At 34.5% G+C, this 19,941-nt stretch overlaps 2 protein-coding genes across 9 annotated transcripts in view; one reads left to right on the top strand and one right to left on the bottom strand.

Moving 5' to 3' along the window:
- The window catches only part of LOC141388968 (uncharacterized), a 236,265-nt gene that overhangs the window by 73,719 nt on the left and 142,605 nt on the right, over positions 1-19,941 (bottom strand). The gene's annotated exons all lie outside the window — the stretch shown is intronic.
- Positions 1-19,941, top strand: part of hdly (hadley) — a 165,384-nt gene that overhangs the window by 48,174 nt on the left and 97,269 nt on the right. For 5 of the 8 annotated variants that reach the window (XM_073959880.1, XM_073959876.1, XM_073959877.1 and 2 more), the window contains exon 3: positions 15,445-15,476. The exons of the other annotated variants lie outside the window; for them this stretch is intronic. The gene's annotated coding sequence lies outside the window, so the exon portion shown is untranslated. The remainder of the gene's footprint in view (positions 1-15,444; positions 15,477-19,941) is intronic. 8 annotated transcript variants of the gene reach the window in all.

The raw sequence follows: 19,941 nt of genomic DNA, 5'->3' as shown, positions 1-19,941 counted from the left end.
AGATTCTGAAACTACAATGCTCATTGATGAGAAATGTCAAGAAACAAAAAAAAAATCGCCGGAGGGATTTTCAAATAAATAGCTATTTAAGTTCACATTTTTAGGGGTTCTTTAGGTTTACACGATTTTGCTTGGAAACCGCAAGTCCTATGTAAATAGGGCTAAAGAAATGTTGTAGCTGTGAAAATTCTGCACAAGATTGTCCTTCATGATATTTTCGTAGGTTTTACCGTTTTTGAGATATAGAAGTTTAAATTTAGACAATGCACTGACTGTATCGCCTCCTTATAAAACAATGTCATTGGTGCAATTTCCCAAGTTAAACTTATATATCTTGAAAATGGTACAACCTAGGAAAAAATAAATCATCCAATCTTGTAGAGAATTTTCACAGCGTCAACATTTTCTTTAGTCCCATTTTGATATAATTTGCTGTTTCCAAGCAAAATCTTGAAGACTTAAGACAAAAACCTAAAAAATGGTAAAACCTACGAAGAAACCTAAAGGTCAGTCTTGTAGAGAATTTGCACAGCTACAACATTTTCTTTAGACACATTTCGATACGACTTGCGGTTTCCAAGCAAAATCGTGGAAACCTAAAAAAACCCTAAAATTGTGAATTTTCATCGCGATTTATCTAAAAATCCCTCCGGCGATTTTTTATTTTTGTTATCAATGAACATTGCTGTTTCAGAATCCGCGAAATCTTCCCATGTGTAAGCGATTTTCATCAAAAGTTAGTTAAGGCGCACTGAGAATGATATTTTATAAGGAGCCGATACAGTCAGTGCATTGTCTCAATTTGAACTTCTATATCTCAAAAACGGTAAAACCTACGAAAATATCATAAAGGTGAATCTTGTGGGGATTTTTTACAGCTACGGTTTCCAAGCAAAATCGTGAAAACCTAAAAAACCCCTAAAAATGTGAACTTAAATCGCGATTTATTTGAAAATCCCTCCAGCGATTTTTTTGTTTCTTGACATTTCTCATCTATGAGCATTGTAGTTTCAGAATCTGCAAAAACTTCCCAGGTGTAAGCACCTTCTATTTAAATTGAGTTAAGGCACACCGTGTTGAAAATATTTTTTCCATTTTTTTTAGTTTTTTGGTCATTCTATAGTTTATTTTTTGACCAGATATAAACGAGGTTTTTGATGAAAAATAGTAAGAAAAACTCAAAAGTTTATCTGTCTAAAAAAAGAATTATGAAAATATCTCTATCCGTTCAAAAGTTACAGAATTTTGACCAGGAAAAAACGATTCGGAACCACTGTGTGCCATGGGATTGATTAAAACAAAATAATGGGTTAATTAGTTGATTTAAAGGTAGTTACGACTTTTAATTCGTTACCAACGAAAAAATTAACTTAAGATCTATGGCGGAGGCTATTAAAAGCAATTTGAACATAGCTATTGAAAATATACTCATTGCCTCCCATCAATTATTATTTAAATTATTTCAACAGAAAAAATCACAATTTAAAAATTATTATCTATCTCATAATGACTTACTGACTCAGATTACCTAGGTATAACATAAATTGTTGCTTCTTATAACTTGTCTTTCTGGCAGCGATTCTTCAAATTATCATTATTATTATTATCTGTTCACAATAGCGTTCATATTGTGAAGGTCATGTTTGCTTTATTTTAGTTTTTGCTTTTGGTTTAGCCATCAAACAGTGGGGAATTCAACATTTGTTTGCTAAATTACTCCATTAGAATTTTAATAACCATTCTAGAAATAGAAAAAAAAAAAAAACAACAAATCTGTATCCAAGTTTTTGGCAAAAAAGTGTGAAAACAATGAAAAGAAGGAAATGAAAACACTCTAATTAAAAACGAAAACAATGAAAATAAAACAAGAAAATTTATAGGTAGCATTAATTAATAATAATCACCATCATCATTGGGATGTCACATACAGGGAGCAACCCGGGTATACTAGGCCGGCCATAACAAGTCACCCACCACCAACCCAATGTTGCAGTCTGAACAAACACTAATTAATGATTTGTATTCTAATTGAGTTTTTTTCAAAAAGCAATCAAATAAAATGTAATTCATGTGAATGTGAGAAGTAAATAAATGGAATCACAGTATTTTAATGTTATTTAACGTGTGTAATTTAATGTTATGGATCAATAGTGTCGTGTTCTTTTCTTCAGGTCTAGTTTTATTATTGGAAACTGTAACAAGATTCGAAAAATGGATCAAAATTTAATGTAAACGCAAAGTTTAAAGTTTTGTTGAAGAACGGTTTACTCGTTTGTGTTCACCTTCTAAAACTTGATCTAAATTTCTAAGCAATATTAGGATGCGTAAAGTTTAGATAAAATCGTTTCGCCCCATTTGAATTTTTAACTGTGCCAATCAATGTTCCATACATTAACTATTTTGAATCCAAATTGTCTGAAGCGGATTTCATACAAATAAATGTTGTTTTTTCTACCAAAGCCATTAAATGATTATCACAATATTACGATATAATCTGACATTAAAAAAAACTTTTTACAATGATGCCCTTAACACATTTGTGTCAAATATACATATATAAAAATTCATCATATACTCTTATCAATCACTTTATCAATGCATGTCAGTGGCTGGCAGACTTAGTGTTAATCAAAATGTGACATCTACACATAGCTGTAAAGGTCTTTAAACTTTAAAATATTTTGAAATTTGTTTTCTTTTCTTATTTTTGTCTAAGATGGCAATGATATGTATGTAAATAAAAATGTGTCGGCTGTGGTTTACAACAACAACCGCAACATAAATGCCAAGCATGTAAATTCAATAGTCAGAAGAGGAGAGGTAGAGAGAAGGTGGGTAAACGCGTTGCCGGCAAAGATATGTAGAAGAAAACAAAATATTATAAAAAAAATTTTTGATCTATGCCAAGTAAGGTAAACAAATCAGATAAACAACAGTTTTAGTTATTCACAGTGTTTGGAAACAGTGTTGGTTAATAAATTCAAATAAAAACTAAAATCGGAATACAAGGTCAGATTATTAGCTGTCATTATAAATGAATCGATTGAAAGAAATGGAGAAAACTTTAAGTCTATTGTTTTACAAATAAGAAGTATCAGTCAGCTTTGCCGAAATATACATATATACATTAAAGTCATGAATGTGTATATAAAATAACAGTAGCGGTGGACTTGAATGCGCCAAGAACAATTAAATATCTTTAGAAATAAACACGTCATAAATAGGTAAATTGTCTTAAAAATAAATAATATTTTCGTTGTCGACAAAAGAAATTTTGAAAGTTTTCAGCGTATATTTTTAGGCGTTTGTAGGGGTAGGTATTATGAAAATCAAAAAGCTACAACATTTTCTTAAGCTCCATTTCGATAGGACTTGTGGTTTCCAAGCAAAATCGGGAAAACCTAAAATGAACCCTAAAAATGTGAATTTTAACCGCGATTTTTTTGGTTTTTCGATTTTTCTCATCTATGGTCCGTTATTCACGAATTAGTTAAATTCAGTTGATTAGCATCCAATTTGGATACATCGAATCAATCTCCTTGAATATCTATGCATATTTCGATGTTTTACTCAGCGACTAAAGTGTGCCGTCTGCTGCATCACACAACGCAAAACACCTTAAAGTGGGTAAAAGTAGTACGATTTTGAGGCGCATCCGATTTCAAAAATACGTCAATATACACCTATTTCAAATAAATTCGTCAAGAACCGCGTATGCCCATATTACTCGCGTATAAAGGATTCCATTTATATGAAAATATTCGAAGAGAATAACCGTTTAGAACGCGAATTTATCAAAATATATTTTTGCTGATTTTCTTATTTTCAAAGTATCTATACCCGCGGGATTAGTGGCTGGATTCGAAAGCGGATTGGATCACTAGATCTAGTGATTAAAAAACTAAATTCATGGGGGTTAAAAACAAATTGAATGAATTTTACACGCAAAAAAATGTTCGACTTTGGGCTTCCATTACTAGGCTAGGTGCGTCTTAACTAAACTTAAATGAAAGGTGCTTACACCTGGAAAGTTTTTGCAGTTTCTGAAACTACAATGTTCATAGATGAGAAAAAACAAACGAAAAAAATCGGTGAAGGGATTTTCAAATAAATCGCGGTCATGACTGCAATTTCCCATCTTAAACACATATGTATATCTCAAAAATGGTACAACCTAGGAAAAAATTATAATTTCGATAACATGAACCGTTTTCGAGCAAATCGTGAAAATCTAACAAAAAACCTAAAAATGTGACCTGATCTTCTATATCTCAAAAATGAAAAAAACCTAGGAAGAAATCATAACTGTAAATTTTCACAGCTACAAAATTTTCTTTAGCCCCATTTCAATAGCACTTGCGGTTTCCAAGCAAAATCGCGCAAACCTAAAATAAACCTAAAAATGTGAACTTTGACCGCAATTTATTTAATCCCTCCAGCGATTTTTTCTCTTTCTTGGATTTTTCTCATCTACAAACATTGCTGTTTCAGAATCCGCGAAAACTTCCCAGGTGTAAGCGGTTTTCATGGTTTCATTGTTTTATAGGGGGCCATACAGTCAGTACATTGTCCCAATTTTAACTTTTATATCTAAAAAATGGTAAAACCTACGAAAATACCATTGATGTCAATCTTGTAGAGAATTTTCACTGCTACAACATTTTTGTTAATCTCATTTCGATAGGGCTTGCGGTTTCAAGGCAAAATCGTGAAAAACCTCAAATAGCCCTAAAAATGCGAACTTTATTTGAAAATCCCTCTGACGATTTTTTTTGTTTTTTATACCCTCCACCATAGGATGGGGGTATATTAAGTTTGTCACTACGTTTGTAACTACTCGAAATAATCATTGCAGACCACACAAAGTATATATATTCTTGATCAGCGTGCAATTCTACATCGATATAGCCATGTCCGTCCGTCTGTCTGTCTGTCCGTCTGTCCGTCTGTGGAAATCACTCTAGCGTCCGAACGGATTGACGTAGGTTGATCAAATTTTGGGAAAATATGTTATATTTACGTAGGACTTTTGGTATTGAAAGCGGGCTATGTAGGTCCACGCTTTCGTATAGCCCCCATACAAAATGACGCGTGACGCGTCGTCGTTTTAAGGAATTTTTAAGATATTTGGCCCATTTTACTACCGAATTGGTTGTTATTTGGTACTTTGTGTCTCCAGAGGCCAAAAAATATTCCTACCAAAGTTGGGTTATATAGGTCCACGTTTTGGTATAGCCCCCATATAAGGCCCCATATAAAGTACGCGTCATTTTAATATATTTTGAATGTATTAGACCCATTTGACCACAGAATTGGTTGTAATTTGGTATTTTGTGTCTTCAGAGGCCAGAAAACATTCCTGCCAAAGTTGGGTTATATAGGTCCACGTTTTGGTATAGTCCCCACATAAGACCCCTTATAAAGTACGCGTCATTTTAATATATTTTGAATGTATTAGACCCATTTGACAAAAGAATCGGTTGTAACTTTGTATTTTGTGTTTCCAGAGGCTAAGAAACATTTCTACCATAAAATGTTTATATAGGTCCACGTGTTGATATAGCCCCCATAATACAATATCTCCCGATTTTCGATATTTTGAACGTTTTAGCCTCATTATCACACCGATATGGCTGAAATTTGGTATTTAGTCTTCTTTAGGCGTATAAAACTTTCCCCCAGAAATTTGTAGGTATAGGTCCACGTCATCATATAGCCCCCATAGAACTGAAATTTGTGGTGGAGGGTATAAAAAGTTCGGCCCGACCGAACTTAACGCTTTTCTTACTTGTTTTTTTTATTTGTCTCATCTATAAACATTGTAGTTTCAGAAACTGCGAAAACTTCCCAGGTGTAAGCACTTTCATTTAAATTTAATTAAGGCGCACCGTGTAGGATTATGTTCGGAGCCCACTCATGAAATACACATCAAACAACCTAAAATCACGAGTTTTGTAATCCTATAAAGAGTTTTGAATATTATATTGCTACACGTCTGGATTATTAAAAAACTCAAAAAACCCCGAAATTCTGGCTTCAAAATGTCAGGATTAATTTAAGGGGTTACCTCTACTTACACTGTGCAACAAAATGGAGGTGAATGTCTGGGGAACGGAAAATTCCTGTTGGGGAAGAAAGACCTTGGAGAATATATTAAGAACGCCGAAGGACAGATCCGCCGTGAGTCGAACTGAGGGTAAATGCACAAAACGACCACGAAAACGCGACAAAATCGACTAGTTGTCATTGAGAGCCGTACCTAAAATTTTCTGAGCGACATTTTTGAAGAACATTTCGAAGCTGAAAAACGTCATCTTTTGGTACTTTTATAGCGGCTCTTAAAATAAAAGACGAAAAGGACATGGAAGGAAGCGAGTTAGAAGGTCGATGTGTTCTACGAAAATAATCCTCATTCGATCTGAAGACATGTCATCTCAAAAATAAGCTAAAACAACAGTGAACAAAGATATAACGCTAATTCTTGATGGCTTACAGGTATCTAGAAAAAACTTCATCACGCAAAACACGGAAGTTCGACTCACAGCGGATCTGTCCTTTGGGATTCTTAATATCCTCACCAAGGGCTTTCATCCCAAAAGGAATTATCTCTTCCCCAAAATTTGTGTTCACAGTGTTATCAATTAAATCGAAAAAGTATGCCGCAAAAAAATTTCAAGTCGATCGGGGCAAAATTGGCTGAGATGTGGTCGTTCAAAGTGAAGGTAATGTAAGATGTGCTCTTTCATATGAAAGAAAGTACTACTTGAAATATTGGTAGTTTCTTTGAAAAATATTAATGAAAAATGAGTTTTTTTGGTCTGCACAACTAGGGATAACCCCTTTCAAAACAATCCGAGACATGTGCTTAAACGGCACTTGTACGAAAAATTTTGATAATCTCTGTGGGAGGTTCTTGAAGTTGAAATGGACCAGAAATGGACCAATATAGTCATTATTCGACCCTTATCTATATCTGTAAAATATTTAAAATAATGTAAGGTTTCGGAACGAGTTGACCCATAAGCACTATATTCCGAAACTTATCCAAGATTCGCAGCAATAGTACGATAAAGAAAATTTGGACAAACGCAGTATCCGGTTCGAAAACTTTCGTGCTCACCAGCCGCTACACATGGTGTACGAAAAGGTTTTAATCTGCTCTTTTCCGAATTTTTGTGTTAGAGGTACCGAAGGAGTGGGCCGATATAGCCCCTGTTCGAACATAATCTATGTTTGGTAAAAATATTATAATATAATTGGTCCACATACAACCCAGAGGGTACAAGGGAGACTACTCTCATACCAATGAGTGCATTCCGATTCATATTAGCTCAATGATATGGGACCTACTGTTTATCGCCGAGTCCGAACGGCGGTGCTAAGACACCACTAGTAAAGGAGTTTTACATGGCTAAAATATTCAGAAAATGTCGCCAACATTATATAATTGTTCCACAAACATCCCATAAGGGACAAGGGAGACTTCTCTCATATCAATGAGTGCACCCCGATTCATATTAGCTCAATGATATGGGACCTACAGTTTATCGCCGAGTCCGAACGGCGTGTCTAAGACACCACTTTTGTAGAGAAGTTTTACATGGCTGAAATACTCAGGAATCGAATCCAAATGGACGAACATGACTAAATCGACTCCAAATTGTCTGAAACGGATTTCGTCCAAACATACTTGGGGAATAGAACCAATATTTCGATGAAGAGCTTTTTGGATCATATCAAAGAGTATTTAACCCCGTTTTTCCGTCAAAAAATCATCTTGATGATGCTTACTTCCAACTTCGTAGCTACGTCAACAAGCTAAATTGTCGCATCTGGGGCTTGGAAAACCTAAGAGTTATTATTGAGAAGCCTCTCCATACTGGTGAATGGATTACGTTACCAATATATGATAAATGTTTTAATGGTCGAACTTGGATGGTTGACTTTTATCAAGACGGCATTACGAGCCACACAAGCAACGTAACCATTCTTCTTTTACTGGAAAAGTTTCAGGATCGTGTTATCTCTCCAAGAGTTCATCACAATTAGCCATCATATCGTGATTTAAATCCTTGCGATTTCTTCCTTCATTTAAGGGCACGTGAAAGATAAGGTGTACGCCAACAACCTTGCATTGATTCAGGAGCTCAAGGATGAAGCTCGTGAGGCTAATAATATGTGGATACCAAATTTTTGCTGGGTAGTGGTGTAGGGAATACACATTTTCGAAAGCAACAACCTTGCATTGATTCAGGAGCTCAAGGATGAAGCTCGTGAGGCTAATAATATGTGGATACCAAATTTTTGCTGGGTAGTGGTGTAGGGAATACACATTTTCGAAAGCTTTCAAATGTTACCTTTAAAAAAATATGTATCAAATACCCACCAAAAAATCATTACCAAATAATGGGGTTTTATAGACTTTTTGATAGCACCGTCCGACAATTTTCAAAAAATTTTGTTACATTTGAACCGGACTATATACGTTTGAAAGTATAGGCGAAATGGAGTATAATGGTATTTTTAATTGTTCGTTTTCTCATCGTTTTGACCTTTTTGAGGTCAAACAAATTTTAAAGTTCCAAATTTTTCAAAAAAATAATTTAAATACTTGTAATCTCCTTACGATGCTGGTATTGGTATCATATTAAAGAGGAGAGTATAGGCTTTATATAATAATTATAAATTATTGCATTCCAGCATAAAAAGGACATCAAAAATATCCTAGAAAAATTAAGTCAAAAGTGAGCATTTTGGCAGGCGCATATCTCCTAAACCGCGAAGAATTTTAATTTGCCCATGGAGGCAAAGTTGTAGCTCTTGTCATAACAGAACATCAATTCTGGACAAATGAAATCCACTTTTTACTTAATTTTTCAAGGATATTTTTGATGTCTTTTTTATCCTGGAATGCAGCATTATAATTATTATATAAAGCCTATACTCTCCTCTTTAATATGACACCAATACCAGCATCGTACGACGAGTGCAAGTATTTAAAATATTTTTTTGAAAAATGTTGACCTTTGAAATTTGTTTGACCTCTTAAAGGTCAAAACGATGAAAAAACGAAAAATTAAAAATGCCCTACAGACTCCATTACATCCAGAAAAATGCACCGTATGGTGCGGTTTTCACGCTGGTGGCATCATCGGACCTTATTTCTTCAAAAATGAGGCCGGAGCTCGCGTTACGGTCAATGGAGATCGTTACCGCACCATGATCAATGATTTTTTGTTTGAAAATATGGATGACATTGATCCGGAGGAGATGTGGTTTCAACAGGATGGCGCTACGTGCCATACGGCGAACGCAACCATCGACTTATTGAAATCAAATTTTGGCGATAAGTTGATTTCGAGAAGTGGAAGTGGAATTAGCCTCCAAGGTCGTGCGATTTGACACCTCTCGATTATTTCCTGTGGGGCTACGTGAAGTCACTGGTTTATGCTGATAAACCAGCAACAATTGATGCCTTGGAGGCCAGCATTGTTCGTGTTATTCGTGACATACGGCCAGTAGTGCTCGAAAAAGTGGCCAAAAATTGGACGTCCAGAATGCACTTCGTCAAGAACAGCCGCGGTGCCCATATGCCCGAAATCATTTTCAAATGTTAATGTCACGTATTGATCTTTCGAATAAAAAAAATTTTTGATTACAATTTAATTTTTTGTGTTATTTTTTACAATTTCAAGTTCTACCGGCCTTAAAAAAACACCCTTTAACTCCACCAAAAATCGTCAATATAGGACCATGTTTCGGTATAGCTCCCATATAACGGCACCTCCCGATTTTCGGTATTTTGAGGATTTTAGGTACATTTTTTTGACCGTACTTTCTGTAATTTGACGCTTTGGGTTCTCAGAAGTCACAAAATATCTCCACCAAAAATTGTCAACATAGGTCCATGTCTCGGTATAGCCCCTTACCTCCCGATTGTTCAAATTCTGTCATGAGATTGTATTCAAATTAGAAGCGATCGCTGGGGCCAAATGACGATCATCATTTAATAGTAACTTGAAGTTTTAAAAGTCACCGACAGGCCGATAGCCATAGTCGCTAGTGCTTTTAGTGATATGTTTATTATTTTTTTAAATTGTAATAAATATTTAAATAAGTACCATTTCGAACCAAATTTAAATGTTAACATCACATAATTTTTTTCTTCCTATTGAGTTTCAAGACACTGTGCACCTCTAACTCATTGTTAAGCCCAGTCACACAAAAGCCATCATAGTCATACACACAATGACCTTGTCAACAATGTGCTTCTTTTTGTTTCCAGCGTTTTGTCGATTTGATGTCTATGACATCCACTGCTGGCTGATACGGTAAATGCGTTAGCCATTTGTTTGTTTTGGCAGGCAATTTGAACAAAATTTTGGCAACAGACTGAGGGAGAGAGTATGAAATGTTGTTTTTTCTTGGTAGATGTCATTTATTTGTTTATGAAATGGTCTGTGAATGATCTGCCCAGTAAATTTACTTGTAGGTAAGATGGTAGATGTATGGTTAGTGCGATGCTGTCACGCATTTTGGTAATGTTGGGCAAACAAAATTGTGTAGGCTGTGTTTGTGGATATTTCGTTTTAGGTTTTCTTATTAAGATTTTGCCAAAAAATTACCACAACCAAAAGTTTTGGTAGCATTGGATAGATGATTGTATTCAAGTCTTGTCATTGTGTAGCTCATCAGGTTCAATGTGTTTTTTGTTTATCGAATAAAGATGACAAAGTCATACCACCAAATTGTTTCTTAAGAAAGCAAAAAAAATCGAATAAAAAATGCCAAGAAGTATTGTGCCATCCCAAGAATATTCACTGCTTTGTGATTCATTGATTTTTAAATGACATTATGTATATTTTATGGCAATATTTTTTTGTGCCCATGTGGGAGGGGTATGATCTAAATTTATGTGCGTAAGGTGTGTTTCATTGCCTACCCAAACACCAAAACCGAAGAAATATGCGGCGTTTTTTATGCTAAGCCATTAAAGATAAAATTGCCTGTCATAATTTAAAAATTTGAAATTGTGCCAAGGTATAGATGTGCGTTTTTTACGATTGGTACACCAGCCACCGTTTCACTTTCACAGATGCTGACGGAATGATTCATTGTAGGTTGAAAGATTAGACGTCTGATATAAAATGAAAAACACCTTTCCATTATGGTTTTTATATCGCTAATTCGACATTGGGTGTCAATGAACTTAGCGTTTATTTTTGTTACGCCACAATATGATAGGATATGATTTATAGGGGTTAGGGTCGGATTCGGCAGATATGAGGACATATCTCATTTGTAATGCCATCCTTCTATAGAAAAGAAATAAATAAAGTTAAAATCTATTCTAGATAACAGGTGTCTTCTTTTTATAGTCAGCTGGGATTCATGATGTTGATAATCCTGATTTCATCAACGTTGCATCGATGTATTTTGTTCGTTGTCACATTTTTCCTGCCTATATTATTTTGGCCTCCAGCAAATAATGAATGGTATTCTTATTGATTTTGTTGTTCAAATGTTTCAAAAATTTGTTTGATTAGCCCTTTAATGTTAGTGGATTTAGATGTACTTTTTTTGAGTGCAAAATACCTTACATTGGTAGGAAGGGTTATAGAGGAGTTTTAACAATACGTTTGGGGTATAAATAAGTCAATACCATACCGTTTTATTATGAATTTAACGTAAGCGATAGAAAATATGAAGACCCTACGAGGTCATCAGGCTGGCGCAATCCATTTATCCGTAGACAAGATCAAACCAAAATGTTGTGGCTTTTGATAATAGTCTAGGTAAGTAATGAGGACAATTCCTTGACCTTCTGGACAAGGTGGTGACAAATAATAACGATGATCAGTTAAAGCTCCCACTTCAGTTGGTCAAATATGAACAATAATGCTTCTGCTGCAAAATGAGATATTGAATGTCGATAATGATACACTCTGGTTCATCTGAATTGATTTTTGCAACAAATACCGTTATATCTAACGATAGAAGAGACCAATTGTAAATAATACTTTGTGGACATGTAGCAGAAATTGTCAGTATCTAACATGTTTCACATATCCGTTATGACGGTACATTTTAATCGCGTTATGAAAAATATCAAAATATTAGCATGTTTTAATGGTTCGCCAGATAGAACCACCCTATGAGTTTATACAAATCTCTTGTCAGATGTGGCAAACTTTTACAAAAAACTATGTACTTATAATTAAAAATTAAGGTCGGGGGAACCCTTTGGCAACAAATGTTAGGCAAAAATGTGTATTATGGTCTTGGAATATGATTAAAATCGATGCCTCAAATATTCTTACGAAGAAATTGTTTTCAAGACAATATTACAAAGAAGTCACATTTGATAGGCTTATACGTCCAAAACAGATGAAATATGATAAGACTTTTAAAATGTATGCCTTTTGAGTTCAAAAAATAATATTCTACAGCTCTAGAAATAATAATATGGTACACCTCGGATTATTTTAAAACTAAAATTTTAGGACTCCAAGCAAAAAAAATCCTCCCAAAATAATGTGTTTTGTAAGGGATTTTTGGCAACCGTAACTACTTACAAATCCCCCTACTAACCCATTATTTTAACAAGGGCATGTCGCACTGATTTACTAGTTATTCTATGACCACTAGACTTACTAGTTATTCTACGGACACTGGAAGGTGAAAAAAAGAGCTTTATGATAAAAAAATATATATGTATATATTTTTTTTATTTTTACAACAGTTTAGGTGGAATTTGTTTTCAATTTCAACACACGTCATATTTTAATTTTATTTCGTCCCTTACTGGATTTGAACACACGAACTTCTGCTTTGTAGCCGAACACACTACATACTAGGCCACGCACTCGAACATTAAGGGTTGTTTCAATGTTTACATGTGCACCACCAAGTGTTCATTGGTTTTTTTTTAACAAAAAGTACCCGGCCGGCGGTGTGCGTTGATCACACAACACTCTGATTTTTAGTCGGACACACTAGCTCTGTGCCTCCGTACTCATAACTTAATAAGGAGTAATTTAAGTAGTTATTCTTGTTTACATTACTTTGTAATGGGTAACATAATGACTAACGGATCCGAATTTTCGCTGGGCTATTACCCGGATGTTATTAATTTAGGTTGGTAGTGGTTAGAGTGCTTGTTCTTACATGTGACTGCCGACCTTGTATGTCTAAATAGAGTAATTGACATAAAAAGTTTTTTTTGAATAAAGTAAATAAAGAAACATAAAATTTAGGAGCAATTGGAGTGGTTCGCATTGTCTCCTGTTTATTAATACAGCCATGGGAAACAATTAAATCGTGGAAACTGCGTTCTGAAAAGAAATCATGTAAATCAAAAAAGTATACCACGATTATTTGTTGATGAAATGAAATCAGACACTAGAATTTTTTTTACATTGTAGACTCTGTAATTTGGACATCATATAATTTTCGTACCTCGATAATCCGGACATCATTTTTAAATATTTTAGCATTATATTCTTATTTATTTCATTGACATTTTCGTTCTTAGCAATAGCAATTGGTGTATAAAGAAGAAAAACAAGTAAAAAAAGTTCAATCGGCTTTGCCGACAGATATATACCCTCAGCCAATGTGAAGTGAAACTTTCACCTACGGACAGATCGAATTTATTTAAGGTCTCTTCTGAATTGAACTTGCCCACAAAAATGTGGTTTAGGATTTAACTGCAGTGCAGTTACTGCACTAAGACACAAATCTTGAACTTTTGTGGGGGAGGTACCCTTAGGGAGGACCGATATGGGCCATTTTAGGAGTTAAACTAAATTTTGACAAAATATTATGAGATCCAAAGCTTGGACCAAATTGGTGATATTTTTAAAATATTGGGGAGAAGTACCGGAAGTAGTGGACCGGTATTGCCCCATGAAACTTAGTTTGGATATAATATGACGAAGACCAAATGTTGAACCAAATCGGTTTAACAGTTTGAGATTTATCGTTCTCTCCAACCGCCACCTATGGTGACATAGGGGGTTTTTACACCTTTCGGGCTGTTTTCCCAAGAAATATGGACTCGCCCCTAAAAAAACGTTTACCGTCTAATGGAGGTAGCGAATCGCTTCAACACAAATCAAAGTGATTCGAGAGCAGGTCTTAAAGTGAACTTATCCGAAATTTGGTGTGAGAGGTAGCAGAAGTAGGAGACAAATATTTTCCATATTCGAACCTGATCTATATTTGGTAGATATATTAGGATGTGCAAAGTATGGATTACATCGGTCACTCCTTCAAGAATTATCGTGCACACAAATTTTCCGAAAATTTTTGGACTTTTGCGGGGGAGGTACCTGAAGGAGTGGACCGATATGGCTTATCTTCGAGCTTAAACTATGTTTGGACAAAATATTACTAAGGCCAAATTTTGGACCGAATCGGCAGATCCGTTCGAGAGTTATTTTGCGCTCCCACCACTACACACGGTGTCATAGGGTTTTTTGCAACTTTCAGGCTATTTTCTCAGGAAGTATGGACTTGCCCCTGATGAAAGTTGTACCGTCGTATGGGGGGTAGTGAATACAAGTTGCAACAACCAAAATCAAAGCGATTCGAGAGCAGGTCCTAAACCGAACTTATCCGAAATTTTGTGTGGGAGGTATCCAAAGGAGTGGACCGACTGATTCCATATTTGAACCTCGTCTAAGGCTCGTAGAAATTTCACGATGTGAAAAGTATGGACCAAATAGGTTACTCTCTTCAAGAGTAATCGTGCGCACAAATTTTCCGAACATTTTCGAACTTTTGTGGGGGAGGTATCGGAAGGAGTGGCCCGATATGGCCCATCTTCGAACTTATACTAAGGTTGGGCAAAATATTACGAAGCGCAAAATTTGTTTCGAATCGGTTGATCCGTTCGAGAGTTATCGTGTACACCAACCAGCCAGACAGACAGACAGACAAACAGACAGGCGGACGGGCATGGCTAAATCAACTCCAAATTTTCTGAAACGGATTTTGTCCAAACATACGATTATTTCAATGAAGAACATTTTGTCCGTATGAAAGTGTATATATACTACCCTAGCATAAATGCTGAGGGTATAAAAATTAACATGATGATCAGATAATATTTCGCGGGTTAAATGGACAAAAACTTTTGTGAGAAAATTGCTAAGACTTTTATTGTAATGACTATATCTTTGTTACCACCTAAGTTATATTTGAAACAGGAACTATCTATAATAACATGAACCCATCAGATATCAACTAATTAACTAAAGGATAAATATAGAATGATATGAATATCAATATTTTCGACGATTTTGTTGTACTTCTGTAGTTATAGGGAGTGAAAGGTGGAATATTCCATGTTATATTTAAAGCGATCAAATCCAGACCTTTGTGGTTGACAACAAATACTTTATTTATATTTTTATTTTATATTTGCTTTTGTTCTTCCAGGAGAAAAACTTGTGCTTTATATAACTTTTCCGGTAAGTTTCATTATCAATTTCAATCAACCAATCAATAATGTTACCTAGCTATGGTGATAATTTAATTGATTATATCTAAGAGATCAATTAAGATTATCATGTAGTATACATACATATAAGAAGTACAAAGTATTTTATTGAATTGGATGAGTATAATTTTAGAATTAAAACAAATTTAGTTTAAATTAGTAAATTATAAACTTGGTTCTGTGTCGGATCATCTTCGTTTCATTTAATTTTGTCTCAATGCCTTTGCCTTGTTCTTGGATGTTATCAGTTTTCTTTTTTAGTTGAGCGATGTTTCTTCATCTTTCCGGCGTTGTTTAATTTGACAAACTGAAAGTCAGCGCATAGGCGTTATCTTTACTTTTGTTGTTGTTGTTGCGTCGTAGCAACAACAAGGACCATTTCTTGTATTTTTTTTCTTACAATTCTCTTCGTCTCTTCATAGTCAATTATGAAACCCGTCGCCTTGGATACTTTCCATCTTGAGGGAATACATTGCACTTGCTTTGTTCGTTTTACCAATTAACAGCTTTTTTCTTTTGTTCTAGAGTCTTGTTTTTGATTTGGACTGGGCAAGAGACTTTTTATTTTTTTTTTTAGATGTCCACATCACAAAATTCCGCATGTTATTTATTCCGCAGATATTGAAACTTTGTTACGGGACTTTAATATTTCTTGCAGAATATCTGAATGCAAATGAATTGAAGGATTTTATTTATTTTTTTCTCAAAAGTCAAGAGTCACATACGATATGTAAAGGAAACGCCTCTCTTTTATCAAAGAATTGTTCACCACTATATAATCAGTTGAATGCATGGGTTATATTTTTATGGTGAAGTCCCTTTTCGTTTGCATGTTGCATACAAGTACTCATAGACATAATAAGTGAATATAAATAACACTCTATTCAAAATAATGAGCAAATAGATTACACAAAATATATGCACCACAGATGCCGACAAAAACCATTACTTTTCTCTATATTTGAGTACGGTATGTCATTGTATTTATTTAACCCACACTGCATCAAGCCTAGTATCTTCTAAGAATGACTGAAATAACAAAGTCATATTGGAATTATTTTTTATTTGATGTAAATATTTGCTCAGGCTTTGGGGCGAAGTCCCAATAAATGGAATACAATAACATGGAGAAATGTAAAAGCACACAATTTACTTATTTCCCAATAAATAATAAAAATTATTCAGGTGTAACATGCGTCTTGGAACAGCTTACAGCTTGTGACAAAGAAAGCAGGTTTTATATCAGTAATTTGAAACATATTGAGTATTGGGATTTTCAAGAGGGAAAATATTTATTGAATATCTTATGGCCAATGGTGGTTGTGGTGGTTATTCCCCATTTCCACCCCACCCACAGTTTGAAATGAATGTTTCGAATTTCTCTGCAACATAAAATAATATTTGTTACTTTTTTTTAAAAGAAAATTTTCAATGTTGTTTGATAAGCTTCATGATTTTATTATTTACGAATGAGTGATTTTGAGGGTTGTTGAGGTAAAACGAAATTATATTTGGTTTTCATTTTGTGTGTTGAATTTTCTTTGTACACTTAATAATGTCACATTATTTTTTCTTGAATACGAAAAGAAACCAATCAAATCATCAACATAAATATCCATTTAATATTTCCAAATGATTGAACTGTTTTATTTGAGTGGTAATTTGAAATATGAAAGGAAACCCAACATTTTATTTTATATTTTTATGATTTGATTTCATGATTGATTGATTGATTGCCGTGAAGTTTATTACTGTAATATCATAAGCTTCATTTTTTACTACTGCACAAGATTGTACAATGAAGGTAAGAGATCATAACCGATTATTTGGTATGGACTTTAAATACATATATTTGAAAGCTTATACGTAGTACATTCTTATATTCTAAGGAATCGATTTCTAAGGATTTTTATAAAGTCAACTTGAAGTGATAAGCTTCCAAAAGCGGTTCCAGAGATATCTCGCCTTGAAAAGGTCGAATTTTGTAAAAACTATATGCACAGAAATACTCATAACTTCTTGAATATTTGTCCAAATAGAAAACTCTTGGATGCAATTTTCGCGATTTAATATTTAAAAGCAATTTTTATCTATGATTGTACTCTTCAATATTCTTGAAATTTTTTTATTAAACTACGATTAATTCAAAATACTTTTAGTCTTTTTTGGTAGTGGGAAAGGAATTAGTAATATTTGTAATTTTTTAAAATTTGTCTACACAATTTTTTCGTTATACCAGACCAGTGCGAAACATCTGTTATTTTACCAAAAAATAAAAAATGCAACTTTTTAACATTTCTTCATTCGGCATCATTTTTCCATTTTGAAAATAGTTCAGCAATTAACTAACTAAATTCATGATCCAATAACAACAGCTACGAGTTATATGACAGTGTATCCGAGCCGAATAATTTACCAAATATTAAAATGATATACTCTTTAGAAGATGATTATTTAAATACGAAAGAGAATTTGAATTTGAGACATGCAGTGGCTAACCTATAGCGGGAACAAAAAAAGCACTTCCTTCAGTAATACCCACTAATGCTGGCACACTTATTTCTAAACCATTGTTAAAATGGCAAAATGAGCCAGTTTTAAAGATGTTTAAGACAATTTCTTAAAAAAATATCAAAACAAATGTTAAAAAATTTATTTTTTTATTTATTTTTTGTGTGATATAACAACTGTTTCACACTGGTATAAAGGAGAGTAATTATTAGAATCCCACTACCAAATAGGACTTAAAATTTTTGTAATTAATCGTAGTTTAATACAAAACAAGTAAAAAAGTATCAGCCGGCTTTGCCGACATATATATACCCTTAGGCTCTGTTAATAGAAACATTCATCTACGGAAAATTCGAATATATTTAGGGTACTTTCAGAATTTTGTGGACCTTTTTGGATATTTAAATTTGCCGACAAAAATATGGATTAGGACTAAAGCTCAAAAGTGTTGCGGAGGAGGTACTTAATTGAATGGACCGAAATAGTCCATTATGGAAGTGGATCTTATTTTGAGAGTCATATTTTTTCGATAGATATCGCACCCACTAGTCTTTTCAGTGAGTCATCGTTTAACTTTTGGACCAGTATGCCAGTATGCCAGAAGCATGGATTTGTTCACGGAAAAAATAATATCGCTGTAAACAGGCCCACAACGAACAGCAGCGGTATACATTTACAAAGGATCTTTGTACAGGCCCTAAACTGCACTTAGACACAAATTTTGAACTTTTGTGGGGGAGATACTCCAATGAGAGGACAAATATGGGACATTTTAGAAGTTAAACTGAATTTGGACAAAATATTAGGAGATCCAAAGTTTGGACCAAATCGGTTGCCCCGTTCAAGAGATATCGTGCATACCTGTAGGAGTGGACCAATATGGCTTATCTTCTGAATTAAAATAAGTTTAGACAAAATATTACGAAGGCTAAATTTTGGACCGAATCGGCAGATCCGCCCGATTCCGAAATTTTGTGAGGGCGGTCCCCGAAGAAATGGACAAATATAGTCCATATTCGAACCTGATATATGTCTGGTAGATATATTAGGATGTGTAAAGTATGGGCCAAATCAGTCACTCCCTTCAAGAGTTATAGTGTGCACAATTTTTCCGAATATCTCCGAACTTTTGTGGGGGAGGTACCTGAAGGAATTGACCGATATGGATTATCTTCGAAATTAAAATAAGTTTGGTCAAAATATTACGAAGACTACAGCCAGCCAGACAGACGGACGGACATGGCTTAATTACCTCCAAATTTTCTGAAACGGATGTCGTCCAAACATACTTGGGGTCCAAAACCATTATTTCGATGAGGCACAGTTTGCACGTATGAACGTGTGTACACCAAGACCTTGCTTTGAGTCGTTGATAAGTCCCAAAAAAACACTACTCAAAGTGAAACGAAGCAAAGCGAATTAAGATTTTCTATGGAAAGCCATTTAAAGTTCGGAGATAGGTTCCAGGGTAAAAAAACAATATTTTTTCTTATGCCAACAATTTTAGGTGGAAAAATTACTTGAACAATTAGTAACCCTATATCCCAAAATATAGCTATTTTGGTCTAATTCGGCAAGAAAATGTAGCTAAAACAGTCAAAATTCTGAAATCGGGCGTTTCTACACCACTGGGAACACTAAATGCCAAATTATAGCTAATTCCGGATAAGAAAGGAGCTCTATATAAAATCACTCTGAAGATTGCCCGATTACAACAAACGGACGGGCGGACATGGCTGAATCATTTAAGAATTTTACGCTGATCAGAAATATACACATTAGAGGGTCGCAAATGATTATTTCAATGCGTTACAGACGGAAGAACAGACCTAATATACCCTCCATACTATGGTGGAGGTTATAAACAACAAGTAAAAAAGTATCAGTCGGCTTTGCCGACAGAGATATACCCTCAGCCTGTGTAC

The sequence above is a fragment of the Musca autumnalis genome, unplaced genomic scaffold, assembly GCF_047663935.1.
Source record: "Musca autumnalis isolate F117 unplaced genomic scaffold, ASM4766393v1 scaffold_1, whole genome shotgun sequence".
In the NCBI taxonomy this organism is placed as follows: Eukaryota; Metazoa; Arthropoda; class Insecta; order Diptera; family Muscidae; genus Musca; species Musca autumnalis.
This window is presented reverse-complemented; position numbering and strand designations above follow the sequence as displayed.